The sequence below is a fragment of the Dasypus novemcinctus genome, chromosome 25, assembly GCF_030445035.2.
Source record: "Dasypus novemcinctus isolate mDasNov1 chromosome 25, mDasNov1.1.hap2, whole genome shotgun sequence".
NCBI lineage: Eukaryota > Metazoa > Chordata > Mammalia > Cingulata > Dasypodidae > Dasypus > Dasypus novemcinctus.
Genome location: NC_080697.1, coordinates 20,109,553 through 20,124,439, shown reverse-complemented (window position 1 = coordinate 20,124,439; position 14,887 = coordinate 20,109,553). Strand labels below are relative to the sequence as shown.

The following is a 14,887-nucleotide window of genomic DNA, read 5'->3' as shown; positions in this document are numbered from 1 at the left end:
CTAGTGGTCCTTGGTTCAGGAGGCATGGGGAAGTCTGCTTTCACAGTTCAGTTTGTTCAGGGAATTTTTGTTGAAAAATATGATCAAACAATAGACATTCCTACAGAAAGCAAGTTCAAGTAGATTGCCAACAGTGTATGCTCGAAATCCTGGATGCAGCAGAGACAGCAATTTATATCAGTGAGGGATTTGTATGTGAAGAATTGCCAAGGGTTTGCACTGGTATTACAGCTCAGGCCGTATTTAATAACTTACAGGACCTAAGGGAACAGATTTTATGGGCTGAGGACAGAAGATGTTCCAGTGATTTTGGTTGGCAATAAATGGGACATGGATGATGAACAAGAAGTTGGCAAAGAACGGGGTCAGAATTTAGCAAGACCATGGTATGACTCTAAGTCAAAGATCAACATTAATGAGATATTTATTTTATGATCTGATCAGACCGGTAAATAGAAAAACACCAGTCGGAAAGAACCTAAAAAAGAAATGTCTGCTGCTCTAGACCCACAGTAAGCAGCAGCTCTGAGCCAGAATACAGGAATGTAGAACTGTTGCCTAATTGGAAAGTCTCAGCATTGCAGACTTTAAAAACTAAATCTGAAGAGCTTTCTCCTGTTTATGTATTAATATGTAAGGAATTTAGATCTTATATTGGTTGGCACAAATTCCCTGGAGAAAAAAATTGCTGTGTATATCACTTGGAAAATAAGACACTATTTCTCCTGTGCAATAGCAATTTCTAACAGATATGAAAATAAATATGCTCAACTCAATACAAAAGAGCATGGATGCATTTCAAATGTTAGATATTGCTACTAAAATCAAATGATTTCATATTGACCTTTTTATTATGATTCTTCCCTGTCAAACACTGAAAAGTTGAACCATTATACTTTATATCTGTAATGACACAGATTATGAAATTTCTCCTCAACTCATGCAGCCAATAACTTGAGTCATTGACTTCATTTTATATTTTTTTAATTGCGAAATATTCTGTCATTATATTCTAATTAAAATTGTGCATAATGCTTTGGAAAAATGGATCTTTTATAGGAAAAAATGGATAATTTCTATAGCTTTCAGAGCTAAAATATCTACTAAACCAACTCTAATATCACTTCTTGTGTTTTATTATCAGATTAAATTATAGCTTTCATGGATGATTAAATTTTAGTACATTAAAAAAAAAACACAGGTTAATGTGCTTTTTACCCACTTAAAAACAATGTAAAACATAAGTACAACAATTTGATGAACTGATATTTAAAGGACAGGAAAGATCTCTGGAAAAGAGGAGCCTATTTTCTAGAAATATCATGACTTAAAATCTAAAGACCTGTGTTCATTGCTGACTAATTTATTGGTTCTGTAACTAGGAAATGGCTTAACTTCTGAATCTTAGCTTTTTAGTTTTTTCAAGTATGTAAAAATAAGCTATACCTTAAGTGGAACTTACTAGGATAAGGTGAGTTAGAGGCTATAAAAACATTGATAAGTGTTACGCAAATATATACAATAATTACTATTTTTCAGTGATCCAGAACAAACACTCACAATTTAATTTTTATCTGTGACTTAGTTCTTTAAATCCTTTCTGGGCTTGAAATGTGGTGCTAAACTTTAATAGGGAAATTAGGGCATGAAATCTTTATCAAATGTTACTGTCTTGACCCTTCACCGCAAGAAATCTTAATTATCTGCTACAACAGATATTTTACATTGCTTTTTAAAATCTTCCTACCATGGAACAGAAGGAAGAAAAGGTAAAAAGTCATGGAATGCAACCTCATTAATCATAAAGTAATTAAATAAAAAATCACCATTGTTTTTCCAATCAGACAAGCTAACTTTTTTGCAAAACATCTTGCAAGAATTTCCACTAATAGCTGCTGACTAGTTAATTTTCAGATCCAAATTTTCTGTCCTGAATTTGCCTCAGCTTGCCTGCTCATAGTATTGCTGTAAGGGTATTAGTCCATTTTCAAAGAATCCTAAGGTGGTGAAAAAAATTATTTACATGCCAAATCACTTCATTTTAACCCCTTTGTGCTGATTTGCTCTAAAGATTAATAGATTTTATCTTTTTCCTCGAGTTATAGCACATACAAATTCCATCTAGAGGTTCAAAAGAATATGTATCCAGAGCAGATGTGAAAGCCTGGCTTTGAAAAATGTTGTTAGTTGTGTCCCTGAGGATCAGACAGATGTTGTCATGAACTGGTGGACTGGTGCAGTTTGGAAAAACCCACTGGATGCCTCTTAGTAAAAGAGCGTGGTTTCAGCCATTGCCCAGAATTTTACTCCTCTTCCACCAACTGCTGAGCAACCATAGAGTGAGCTGTCAGCAACTGACCGTCCTTACCTTCTGGCCACCACTTCCTCAGATCACTCATTCTCTACCATCGTCCTCCCAGAAAATGCTGGACAAAGCAGAGGCACTAACTGAATCATGAACTCATGAAAATTCCACAGGTGTCCCCAGCTAGGCCCAGTCAACCTTCCCCCAGTTCCAAGCCAATTGGAAGGTCTTGGAGACATTCTGAAACCTGTTAATATGCCAAAATGAATACAAAGTTTTTTAATCCCTTTTCTAAGTAAGTCTTATTCCCTGTTTTACAGTAGGCTTCTTAGGCAAACAACAACAGAAAACTCAAGTTTAAAAGATTGGAAAGGGGAGTATTTTTAAATATTTTTAAAGGACTTGAGTAATAGGGAAGTAGGGTATTTCTAAGTCCTTAAAACATTTACATGGTCCTGTTGATGTTTATACTGAAGGAAAAGTGATGTTTTTAAACAATATAAAATTGGGGGTGGGGCAACCGATGTAGCTCAAGCTCAAGTGATTGAGTGCCTACTTCCCACGTACAAGGTCCTGGGTTCATTTCCTAGTACCTACTGAAAACAAAAAACAACAAAAACAAAAAGTCAGAGGGAACCTGTACCACCAGAAAAGTTCCAGTAGATGGCATGAGTATGCAAGAAATTCCATTCTTAACTGCCATTCTGACCTGCCTCTAGGAAAAGAGTAATATCTGGGGCTGTCAGTTATTGTTGCTGTCACTCTGTTTCAGGCTCTGTGAAGTGAGAGACCATTTTACTCCAGTGGTGCAGAGACCATGTGGGGATCAGAGGAAACTGGGAGAAAATGCTTTGCAAACCCTGAAGTGCTATACAAACAATAGTACAGTTCCCAGTTTTTGTGATAGGTAATTTTTTTACCCTACCATATCTGTTTTAGTATCTCCAAAGCTTCAGCTTGTACAACTTCAAAAAATATTTTTTAACATTGGCTTTTCACTCTCAAAGTCTCATTCCTTCAACTTCAAGAAAATAGAGAAGATAGCCTCTGAGAGAACATGTGTGAAAACTGTAAGCCCTATGGTAGAAATAAAAATAAAATATATTCCTATAACTTGAGTGTCTGAGGTTCAATGAGTTACTTAACCAGTCTAGACTCCCAGTTGCTGCAAACGGTTTGCCGGCTGGTTTTTCCGTTCAGCAGTATTTGAGGGCCTGTAGTGTCAGGCAGTGTGCTAAGAATGCATCAGCGTCTGGCACCTACTTCCAGAGGCCATGTGAAGGACATGGGGAAGGCCCCTTAAAAATTCTCAAGGCCAGTATGTCAATGCTGAGTGCATCCCTACTGCAGGAAATGCAGGAAGTCATGAAGCAGAATAAATGGTCTTCATTCTTTCTGCAATTGATGAACTTAGAAAAGAGAAAACCTTTCAAATTAAATGGAAACAAATCTCTCTATGTGCAGTGGATTCTGAAATTGGATGAACCTTCCATTCTAAAACTAGCTTCATCTCCCTTACTGAAGCAGATATAAATCAGCATTTCAGGGCACACAGCAATATATACTAGCTTACCTCTGGCAGCCATGCCACGTGGACAACTAGTTTTAACAGAGTGAGAGGCAGGGAGCAAGGGCTCAGAATCTTCTTTGCTCAAGAAACGGTCCTAGTAAAGTGTTCTTTAAGTTGTATAGGAGGCAAGAAGAAAGGTGAAAGTGAAAAAATAGTGAATTGATAGGACCTCATATTTAAACATTGTCTGATCAGTGATCCCAAGCACATACCTGTGGGTGCTAGGTGGTTGATGAAAATAAAGTGGGCTGGGTATAAGATAACTGAAAGTGCTGGTTACAGGGTGCCCAGGGGTGGGTACACAGTGCGTAAAGGCAATCACTTTCAATTTAAAAGAAAAAAACTGGCCAAACAGCTAAATCTTTGGGACTTAGAGGCTCCAGTTATATCCCTCATCTAGCACATCCTCTCATTTTAAATATTTGGAAACCAAGGCAGGAAGAGGAGACATGACCAGGCCGAGTTCCCCAGAAGTAGCAATGAAGCAGGCTAGTAAGATAGGGAATCAGTAGATGAATCTTGAACCTGGCGGATGTTAATAACCCCAAAATAGCTGATGGAAGACCCTCCCCAAGATTCTGCCACTCAGAAGAGGACTTCCTCCAGAAGCCAGGAGAAGCCCTGGATATTCCCCAAGGACTTTATCATTGGGCCCTCCTGGGAGATTGATGGGAGAAAGAAATCAAAATGGTAAACAGCTGGATCTCCTCCCCTGCCATTAGCAAAGGGGTGGAATAAGGAACAATTCAAAAGGCAGGCGCAAGGTCTAAGCTCGCTCTCTCATGCACTCTCTCGCCTAACCAGCAAGAAGTAGCTACAAAAGAAAGAGCATCTCCCTTTAGCACCCTTTAAGAATAAAGGTGTAAACTCTCTGAGGGGAGAATGAAGCAGGCTAGTAAGATAGGGAATCAACAGATGGATCTGGAACCTAGCAAGAAGTCTATGTGGACATCAGTAACCCCAAGATGCTGGAAGACCCTCCCCAAGATTCTGCCACTCAAAAGAAGACTTCCTCCAGAAGCCAGGAGCATCCCTGGATATTCCCCAAGGACTTTATCTTTGGGCCCTCCTGGGAGATTAATGGGAGAAATAAGCAATCAAAACAGAGAACAGCTGGAACTCCTCCCCTGCCATTAGCAAAGGGTGGGATAGTTAATAGTTCAAAAAGGCAGGCACAAGGCCTAACTAAGCTCTCTCTCTCATGCGCTCTCTTGCCTGTGGACCCCTGTTCCTGCCCTCTGCACACCACTCTTGCCATTTTTCCTCTGCCATGTGGCCACACAAGTAAACCTGAGGATTTCTAATCTATAATGGGAAATTGTAGCCTGTAAGTCCACCCACTTGACCACTTTTCAACCCCTTCCATTCTACCTGGGACCCCTGATCTGTTACTTTCTCCTATTTCTTGTCCCTTTCTACCTAAATAATTTACTGGCCTAACTCACCTGATGTGCTCTTGAAATTCATTTCTGCAGCATAGTCAAGAACCTAGCCAAAATCCGGTAACAGCAGAGAGACTATAATCAGGGTGAGGTGTTTCAACTCAACAAAGTGCACAACACAGCACGTTAAATGCTTCACACATTTATTAACACTTTCAAAACAACCTTATGAGGTGGGCACTGTAGCACAATGGTTAAGAGCATGGACTCTGCAGCCAGCTTGCCCGTGCTGGCATCCCAGCTCTCAAGCTTAATAACTGTGTGCCCTTGGGCAGCTTTCTTAACCTTTCTGTGCCTCATTTATCTACTTCACGGGAACGTTGTGGAGATCAAATGAACTTATGTGTGTAAAATGCTTAGGCCAGTGACTGATCCGTAAGTGTTATCATCACTCTCATTTACAGATGAGGATGCACTTGCTTAGAGGTCAAAGTCACACAACTTTGCTTAGAGGTCAAGGTCACATGGTTGCCTTGGGAAGCTTCCCTCCCAGACACACAGATTTCAAAGCCGACTTCTTTAAATCCCTACACTTTTTTTGTTACAAACAAGAGCAGGGGCTGGAGCAGAGGTAAGAGCTAGGTGGATGGTCAAGGGTTTTTTTCTGCTTTTCAGGAGTGTAGGCTTCTAGAAAAGCAAGCACACAGGTGGTTGTGGTGAGACTGGTGCAATGAAGCTATTTATATAGACGGTGTTTCTCAAACTTGAGTATGCATCAGAATCCCCTGGAGGACTTGTCATAGCAGATTGCTGGCACCACTCCCAGAGTTTCTGATTCAGCAGGTCTGGGGTAGCACCCAAGAATTTGCATTTCTGACAAGTTCCCAGGTGAAGTGCTGGTGCTGATCCAGAGCACACCTAGGGAAAGGCTGACGAACATTTTCTCTAGTGCTCAAAATCTTACATGCTTGGCATTTTCTCCATTTTACAGTGGAGGAAACCAAAATCGGAGAATGTGGCTGACTCCCGTATCTTCCACTGTGTGTAAGGAATGATGGGACTGGGTCTTGAATCGAGGTGTTCTGACTCTGGAGCCTGTGCTCCTTCTACCTCACCGTGGCCTTTCCTCTACTGAGCATCTAGTCTCTGCCAAGCAAAGAGGTGTGAGCCAGAGGCCCAAAAGGGTCAGGATCGGTATTCGTCATGGCTCGACCCTCCCGTAGGTTCGGCCACCCTAAGCTCCGAGCCCATCCCCAAACGGGACAAAGTAACATGCTCTCACCAGCTCACTGTGCTGTGTTCACTTTTCCCTCTTACTGGAATCCTGCCCCACGCCCCACCACCACCCACCCCCCTTATTTGCCTGGAATAATCCTCTAAGACTTGCCTTCTTTGACCACCTATCCTTATAAGCACCAGTTTTGTGTCCGTCCTGTGCCTTCCCAAGAAAACCTTGACTTTTCTCTCTCGCAGCATGTAGATACATTATTACCTTAGTGTCTATTTACTGACCTATTTCTCCTCCTATACTAAGTTTTCCATCTAGACCAATTTTCTCTCTAAGTCCCCAGGGCCCATTACAATAGCTGGTCCAGACTGGGGTAGTTGTTCCCAAACTTTTCTGCACATTAGTATCACCTGGGGAGGTTTAAAATTTCAGAAGCCCAGGACATAATCCCAACCAATTAAATCACAGTCTCTGAAGGTGAGACGGGGCATCAGGATTTTTCAAAGCTCCCCGGGTGATTCCAATGTGGGGAATCCAATGGGGATCCAAGTTAGGGAAGCACTAGAGCAAAGGTTCAATAAATGAGAGCTGAGATAGACGGATGGATGGTGGATGGATAACCAAGGTAAAGGTTAAATAGAAGAGTATCAAGCAGAAAGGGGAAGAAAGGATTTTCAAGGAGAAGTAACAGCAAAAGCAAAAGCCCAAGGGTAACAAAATGCACAAAAACTGATAGAAGATAACACTAAAAAGGTACTGAGGGGGCAGATCAGGAAGGGCCTACCCTGCCATGCTCAGGAATTTGGAGCGTATACTATAGGTAGATGGGAACCACTGAAAGATTTTATTTTTTTATTTTTTTATTTTTTAAAGATTTATTTATTTATTTAATTCCCCCCCCCTCCCCTGGTTGTCTGTTCTTGGTGTCTTTTTGCTGCGTCTTGTTTCTTTGTCCGCTTCTGTTGTCGTCAGCGGCACGGGAAGTGTGGGCGGCGCCATTCCTGGGCAGGCTGCTCTTTCTTTTCACGCTGGGCGGCTTTCCTCACGGGCGCACTCCTTGCGCGTGGGGCTCCCCCACGCGGGGGACACCCTTGCGTGGCACGGCACTCCTTGCGCACATCAGCACTGCGCATTGCCAGCTCCACACGGGTCAAGGAGGCCCGGGGTTTGAACCGCGGACCTCCCATATGGTAGACGGACGCCCTAACCACTGGGCCAAAGTCCGTTTCCCTGAAAGATTTTAAGTAGAAGAGTGAAATGATCAAATATATATATATATATATTTTTTTAAATTCATTTCTCTCCCCTTCCCCCTACCCCCCGCTTGTCTGCTCTCTGTGTCCATTTGCTGTGTGTTCTTCTGTGTCCATTTGCATTCTTGTCAGGCAGCACTGGGATTCTGTGTCTCTTTTTGTTGCATCATCTTGCTACGTCAGCTCTCCGTGTATGCGGTGCCACTCCTGGACAGGCTGCGCTTTTTTGCGTGGGGCGGCTCTCCTGTGGGGGCGCACTCCTTGCGCATGGGCCACCCCTACGCAGGGGAACTCCTGCGTGGACGGCACTCCTTGCACGCAGTAGCACTGCATGTGGGCCAGCTCACCACACAGCCAGGAGGCCCTGGGGATCGAACCCTGGGCCTCCTATATGGTAGGAGGACACTCTATCAGTTTAGCCACATCTGCTTCCCGAAATATATTTTTCAGAAGGCTAGGTGGCAACTGTGACCTTGCTGGAGCAGGAAGAGGATGGAGGCAGAAAAGAGGCAATTTTTTCTGCTTCTTCTTCCTTTACCCATTACATAGCAGCACCCAGTTTGTATTGAATAGGACTGGCCTCTAGCAAGGTGCTGAACTTTCTGGAGAGCAGCCCACATACAGCTTGATTGTGGGAGCATTTGAGCCTATTGGGTGGGGAATGAGGATATCTCCTTCACAGCAACTGGCAAAGTACGACTCACATCCAGGTCTTTCTGTCTCCCAATCACATTATTTTTTCATGCTTCAACCTCTAGGTGGTTTCTGATTCAATATCTTTGTGTGAAAATAAAACTTGACGAATTCAACCACAAAGGCAAGCAAACATAAACTCATAAATGGCTGCCAATAATCAAAGCCCCGCCTGCCAATTAAACAAACAGCTCTGGGAATCAAACTGCAAAGAGAAGCACAGTGGTGACGCCACTGATTATTTTTTCCAATTTTATCTTCTACTTAGTCAGTGGGCTCTCTGACGCTGTGGCGATTGTCCTCTGGATTGGGTTTCCCTGTGTCATCTAGGAGGCTGCTCCTCCATTTTTACCAGAAACAAGGTCTTCCTCTGGCCAGCTGCTCTCTGGAATGTCTTTTCTTCTCCCCTTTCCCCCAGATGAGTAACCCAGGCTGGAACCTGTGCACGGAGCCAGCAGAGGCTATCTGCAGGGTCCTTTGCCTCCCTGGCCTTGGTGGCACTTCCTTGTCACACACGGAGAAACCCCAAGCATACCTTGGGAAAACCAATCAGGCCCCACAACTTTGTCTTTTATCCTTTCTTTTGCCCTCTTTTCTTGTTTCTTATTTTCCTCTCTCCCATATCCTTGCTTGCTGTTTGTTATTCCCCACCCCCCTTCTTCCTCTTTCCCCTTCAGACATCCTCTTACACTTACGTTTGCCAGTTCTCTCCCCTTAGTCTTAGAGCCACCATATTCAGTTGTGCAGATTGTGCCCTAGCTAGGAGTGCCTGGCCAAGGAGAGTGGAACAGAGCTGGCCAAGGCGAGCCTGCAGAATTACAGCCACCCAGAGGGGGGAGCCCTTTTCCAGTAGGCACAACGGCATTTGGGGGTGGCTACTCTGTTCCTTTGCATTCATCTGTCCCGTGTCTCTCCCTTCTGTTCCAGAGAAGTGAAGGGGCAGGGTACAGCTGCTGAAGTCAGCCCTGTGTTCCAATCCTGGCTCTGTCCCTTACCAACTCTGTGGTTGTGTGTATGTTATTGGACCTCTCTGAACCTCAGTTTCCTCATCTGTGACCTCTCCTTGATTGTTAGCTCTAATTGAGAAGGGAAGCATTCAAGCATGGTAGCCAAGCACAGTCTTAGGATGTTGAATGCTGACTCAGCCACTTACTAGCTGTGTGAAAAGTCAATTATCTAACCTTCGAGCCCCATTTCCTAATCTGTTCAATGGGGTAATAGTAAGACCAAGCTTGTAGAGTGGTTGTGACGATAAATGAGGTAACTCAGGGAAAGTACTTAGCGTCTGGGCACCTAGTAAACATAAAGTAAATGTCCATTATATATTATGATTGCTGCAGTTTATATTATTTGGGCATTCCCTAGCACATGATGGTGCTTGTCAGAGCCATGGGCCCGAGGGATGCTCTCCTTCTGGAATTCGTGCCCTGTGTAGTTTCCTCCCACATTCACAGCTGGTTTGGGTAACCATGGAGGAAGTGGCACTGTGTGACTCATAAAAGGCAGTGCAGTTACCGCGTGGGCGCCTGCATCATGAGCTCAGCATTCTGTTCGTGGAGAGACACTAAGGGGACACTGAAGCCACCAACAGCTTGTCAGCCATAATGTGCCACCTTGGAGGTGGATCCTCCAACTCCATTCAAGCCTGGCGATGACTGACGCCCTGGCTGACATCTCAGGACAACTTCACGGGACAGCCTGAGCCAGAACCGCCCAGCCACGCCCAATCTGTGACCCACAGAACCTGGGAGAAGTCATGTGTTTCTTCTTTTTTTTTTTTCCTCTTTATTTATTGTGTTTTTTTCAAATGCCACATTCAAAACATATAAGAGGTCCCACATACCCCCACGCCCCTCACCCCGCTCCTCCCACATCTACAACCTCTTTCATCATCATGGCACGTTCATTGCATTTGGTGAGTACATGTTGGAGCACTGCTGCCCCGCATGGATAATGATTTGAATTGTAGTTTACACTCTCCCCCAGCACATTCAGTGGGTTAGGCAGGATGTTGTTTTAAGCCGCTAACTTGTCATGCAGCAATTGTTAACAAACTTCGTACTTAACAGAAAAGCCAGTCCCCTCTCCCTTCTGAGTAGGAAACGGTGGCATTTCCTTCTGGGAATCCATGTTGTGTAGCGTGTGAACAGCAGGGGGTGCCATTGGACCGCTTTCGTCACTAACGCAGGGGTCACACCGAGCGCTGGGCCAGAGAACATGCCAGCAGGCAGGAAACAGGCAGCCCCCACGGCCCTGCGCCTCGCGGGCGGAACTGAGAGTAGCTTTCTCTGCTGGAATTTCATTCTTATAAAGGACTCCAGTAAGAGGAGTAAAACCCATTCTGATTGTGGCGGGTCACGCCTTACCTGAAGTAATCTCAGATGAGCCTACTCACTTACTTTGTGACTTTATACCGGCAGGAATGAATTCGATTTAAGAACATGTATTTTGGGGGGTACACAGTTTCAAACCACCACAGTAACCATCACCCAAATCAAGACAGTATGTCCACCACCCCAGAAAGTATTCGCTGCCCCACTGACTCAATCCCCACCCACCCCCAACAAAAAGATGACCCATTACTCAGAGACCCTTTTTGAGATTCAAGTGGAGGGATAAGTAGGAAGTCACTGGAATACTGAACCCCAAGAATGTGGGAGTTCTTTACTAATAAAAAGGTACCGTTCATTATTTAAGCCATTATGTAAGGCAACAGTGGAACAAGAAAATGAAAATATCAGATAAGTCTCAATTGAGGCTGAAAAGGCATGTGTGAAATTAAACACCAATGTGATTTTTAAAAACACCTCAGAATAGGGGGATGCAACCATATTGATAAAAATCTGTATATGAAAACAGGAGTCAAGGTCATTCCTAGCAGTGAAACATAAAGGCCTTCCCAAGAAAGCAAATCAAGACCAAAAGTCCTGCCTGATCAAAGCATCACTGAGCATTCTTCTGAAAGTTCTCACCTGTGCAACCAGACGTGAATCAAAAATGTGAGTACAGGGGAGCAGGGGGAGCTCAGAGGCTGAGCACCTGCTTCCCATGTACGAGGTCCCAGGTTCAATCCCAGGTACCTCCTGAAAAAAAAAAAAGTGATTGTACGTCCTGGAAAGGAGCAGATGATACAATCATTAGTTTAGATAGGATTTTATCCTTTTTGTTTATTGTGGGTTTTTTTTTAAGTTTTTATCTTTGCTTTTTGTATTTTTTCTTTTAGTTTTCATTCCATCTTTTAAAAAAACACTAAAAGCACATCTAGGTAAATATTTTTTTAAAATTTAGCAGAAACAACCAGCTAGAAAATGTAATTAATTGTAAGACGATCCAGCTAATAATGGTTATAAACTACCTGAAACACAAGAAAAATCATTCACAATAGGAATACTTTATCTGAAGGAAAACACAAATCTTAGTTGAGTTATAATAAAGTATTTCAATTGATGAAAAATATCTTCCTCAATAAGTCTTGGATATGAAGTGATCTCAATTCTTCATAAATCAACTTACACATTAAAAGTTAAATTAATCAAACTATCTGGTGATATTTTTTGAAGGAAAAGGGAATATTATTAAATTTAAAATTTCAGGTGGGTAAAAATAAAGAAATTTGAAATGAATAAGAATTATTTATTCTGTTAGATATTGAAACATATTAGACAAAGTACCTTTTTTTTTTTTTTTTTTTTGAGGTACTGGGGGCTGGGGATTGAACCTGGGACCTTGTTATGTGGGAAGCTGGCACTCAAACACTGTGCTATATCAGCTGCCCTAAGTTGGCTTTTTTTGGTTGCTTTCCTTGTTTGTTTTTGTTTTTTCAGGAGGCGCTGGGAACTGAATCCGGGTCCTCCCATGTGGGAGGCAGGTGCTCAACTGCTTGAGCCACATCCGCTCCCCACAGACAAGTGCATTTTGTAGAGAAATGTATAATAGGGAAACGGACTTGGCCCAGTGGTTAGGGCGTCCGTCTCCCACATGGGAGGTCCGCGGTTCAAACCCCGGGCCTCCTTGACCCGTGTGGAGCTGGCCCATGCGCAGCGCTGATGCGCGCAAGGAGTGCCCTGCCACGCAGGGGTGTCCCCCGCATAGGGGAGCCCCACGCGCGAGGAGTGCGCCCCGCAAGGAGACCCGCCCAGCAGGAAAGAAAGTGCTGCCTGCCCAGGAATGGCGCCGCCCACACTTCCCGTGCCACTAACGACAACAGAAGCGGACAAAGAAACAAGACGCAGCAAAAAGACACAGAGAACAGACAATCGGGGGAGGAGGGGGGATTAAATAAATAAATCTTTTTTAAAAAATGTATAATAAAACCTCTTTCATTAAAATATAGATATGCATGTTTATGTGTGTGTATATATATTCATGGTATATGCATGAAGATTTGAGCAAAGTATGACAAGAAATTGTCTATGACTGAGTAGTTGCCTTAAATAAAAAAGAATCAAGGGGCAGAGGATGAATTGGGTGGGCGAGCTTTCTATTCCCTGAGCATTTCCTATACCACTTACATCTTCTACCTATGGACGTGTATAAACATCTTTTTTTTTTTTTAAAGATTTTCTTTATTTCTCTCCCATTCCCCTCCCTCCCTGTTGTCTGTTCTCTGTGTCCATTTGCTGCATTTGTTGCGTGTTCTTTCTTTGTCTGCTTCTGTTGTTGTCAGCGGCACGGGTGGGAATCTGTTTCTTTTTGGTTGCGTTATCTTGCTGTGTCAGCTCTCCATGTGGGCAGCGCCATTCCTGGGCAGGCTGCACTTTCTTTCGCGCTGGGCGGCTCTCCTTACGGGGCACACTCCTTGCGCGTGGGGCTCCCCTATGCGGGGACCGGCACTCCTTGTGCGCATCAGCACTGCACGTGGGCCAGCTGCACACGGGTCAAGGAGGCCCGGGGTTTGAACCGCGGACCTCCCATGTGGTAGACGGGCACCCTAACCACTGGGCCAAGTCCGCTTCCCTAAACATCTCTTTAAATATGTAAACACTGGGGAGGGGGTGTAGCTCAGTGGTTGAGCACCTGCTTCCCATGTATAAGGTCCTGGTTCAATCCCTGGTACCTCCTTTAAAAAATCTAGCACTAATAGATTGGGATGAGTGGTTATTGGCCAATTTTATCTTTTCAGTTTAAAAAAATGGTATTGATGCAGGATAGGTAATGGAACAGGGAGTCTGAGTGGAAAGAAATCACTATCTCTAAGACGATCTGACATTTGGCAAATGACAGACAAAAAGCAGTGGGAAGTGGAAGAAAGGGTTGCTAAATGGTGTTGGATGAATGATGTGGTTACTCAACAATTGAGAGTAGCTTCTCACTCATACTATAGCAGAAAATGAATTCCATTGTAATTATATAGCTGTATGCTGAAAATAAACTCATTAAAATATCCTCCTTAAGAAACTAGAGAAGTTCATCTTATGTTTTATTGGGGAAAGACTCTCTAAGCTTATGAGCAATAATCAGTTATGTAATAGTTCTAACTGCATAAAATTTAAATTGTATATTGAAATAGTAGACAAAATGAAAATACAGTAAAAAAAAAAATTAGGTATCTATTATCTGTGAGAAAATACCCAGGCATGAGAACAAGAACAAGACGTCATAGAAAGACACTAACGAACAAATCAAAGATCAAAAACAGTCAATTTTTTAAAAGAGATTCAAACAACTAATAAAGATATGAAATATAAATCTGTAAATTGAGAAAAACATAATAAAACTAGTTAGCAAAAAGAAAAACAGATGTGCACTCAATGTCAGGTCAAAACTGATTAAATCCTATTGGGAACCAATACTCTGAGCGTGTGTGCGTGTGTATGGAGTAAAAAAGTACATCGACCCAGGAATTCTATTTCTTCAAGGATGCTACCCTACGAGATGACTAGAAACCTGGACAAACATTTATTTCAAAATGGTGCCAAGTTCTCGGCCCTCAATGCTGGTGACTGTGGTTTCCTGGGGGAGGGGAGGTGGGGCAGGCTCAGGTTTGTCACAGCGTTGGCCCCTGGCCTTCGCCCATCCTGAGAGTGCAGGCTACCTTCTTGACCTTCAGAGGGGGGCCCCTTAGAGGTTTAATGTGTGTTTGCTGGGGTTCGGTGTATGGGTCAAAAGTCAGAAAAAAGGCCAGTGACCTGGAGAGTGGCGTCCCCTGTATTGGAGGATCATGGGACAGAGCCCTAGAGCTGGTTTTGGGTAAAAGGAGGAAAAAAAGGGATAAAAGCAAGGATGACCCAGAGACGATCAAGAATGAGACTTGAGGATTGTGGAAGATAAAACAGAAGCTTTCAGCACCTGCAAACCAAAGTGGGAGTCAACTGACCCTTGGTGTTTTCTATTCCTGGCCCATACCTCACGCTCTCACCTTTTTTAGACCTGAGAATCAGGTTCCCCGCGTGGGGAGCAGAGCCAGGGCTGCACCGAGGCCTTGGGCTTGGCGCACAGGAGTCACCTTGGCTGAGA

The 14,887-nt window shown here is 43.4% G+C and overlaps 1 long non-coding RNA gene across 1 annotated transcript; it reads left to right on the top strand.

Annotated features, from left to right (window-relative positions):
* The first annotated feature begins 10,018 nt into the window (after positions 1 to 10,018).
* On the top strand, positions 10,019 to 12,342 carry LOC131275963 (uncharacterized). Its single transcript, XR_009183431.2, has 3 exons — positions 10,019 to 10,346; positions 11,291 to 11,430; positions 12,256 to 12,342. It is a non-coding gene; the product is annotated as an uncharacterized lncRNA (long non-coding RNA).
* Positions 12,343 to 14,887: the final 2,545 nt, after the last annotated feature.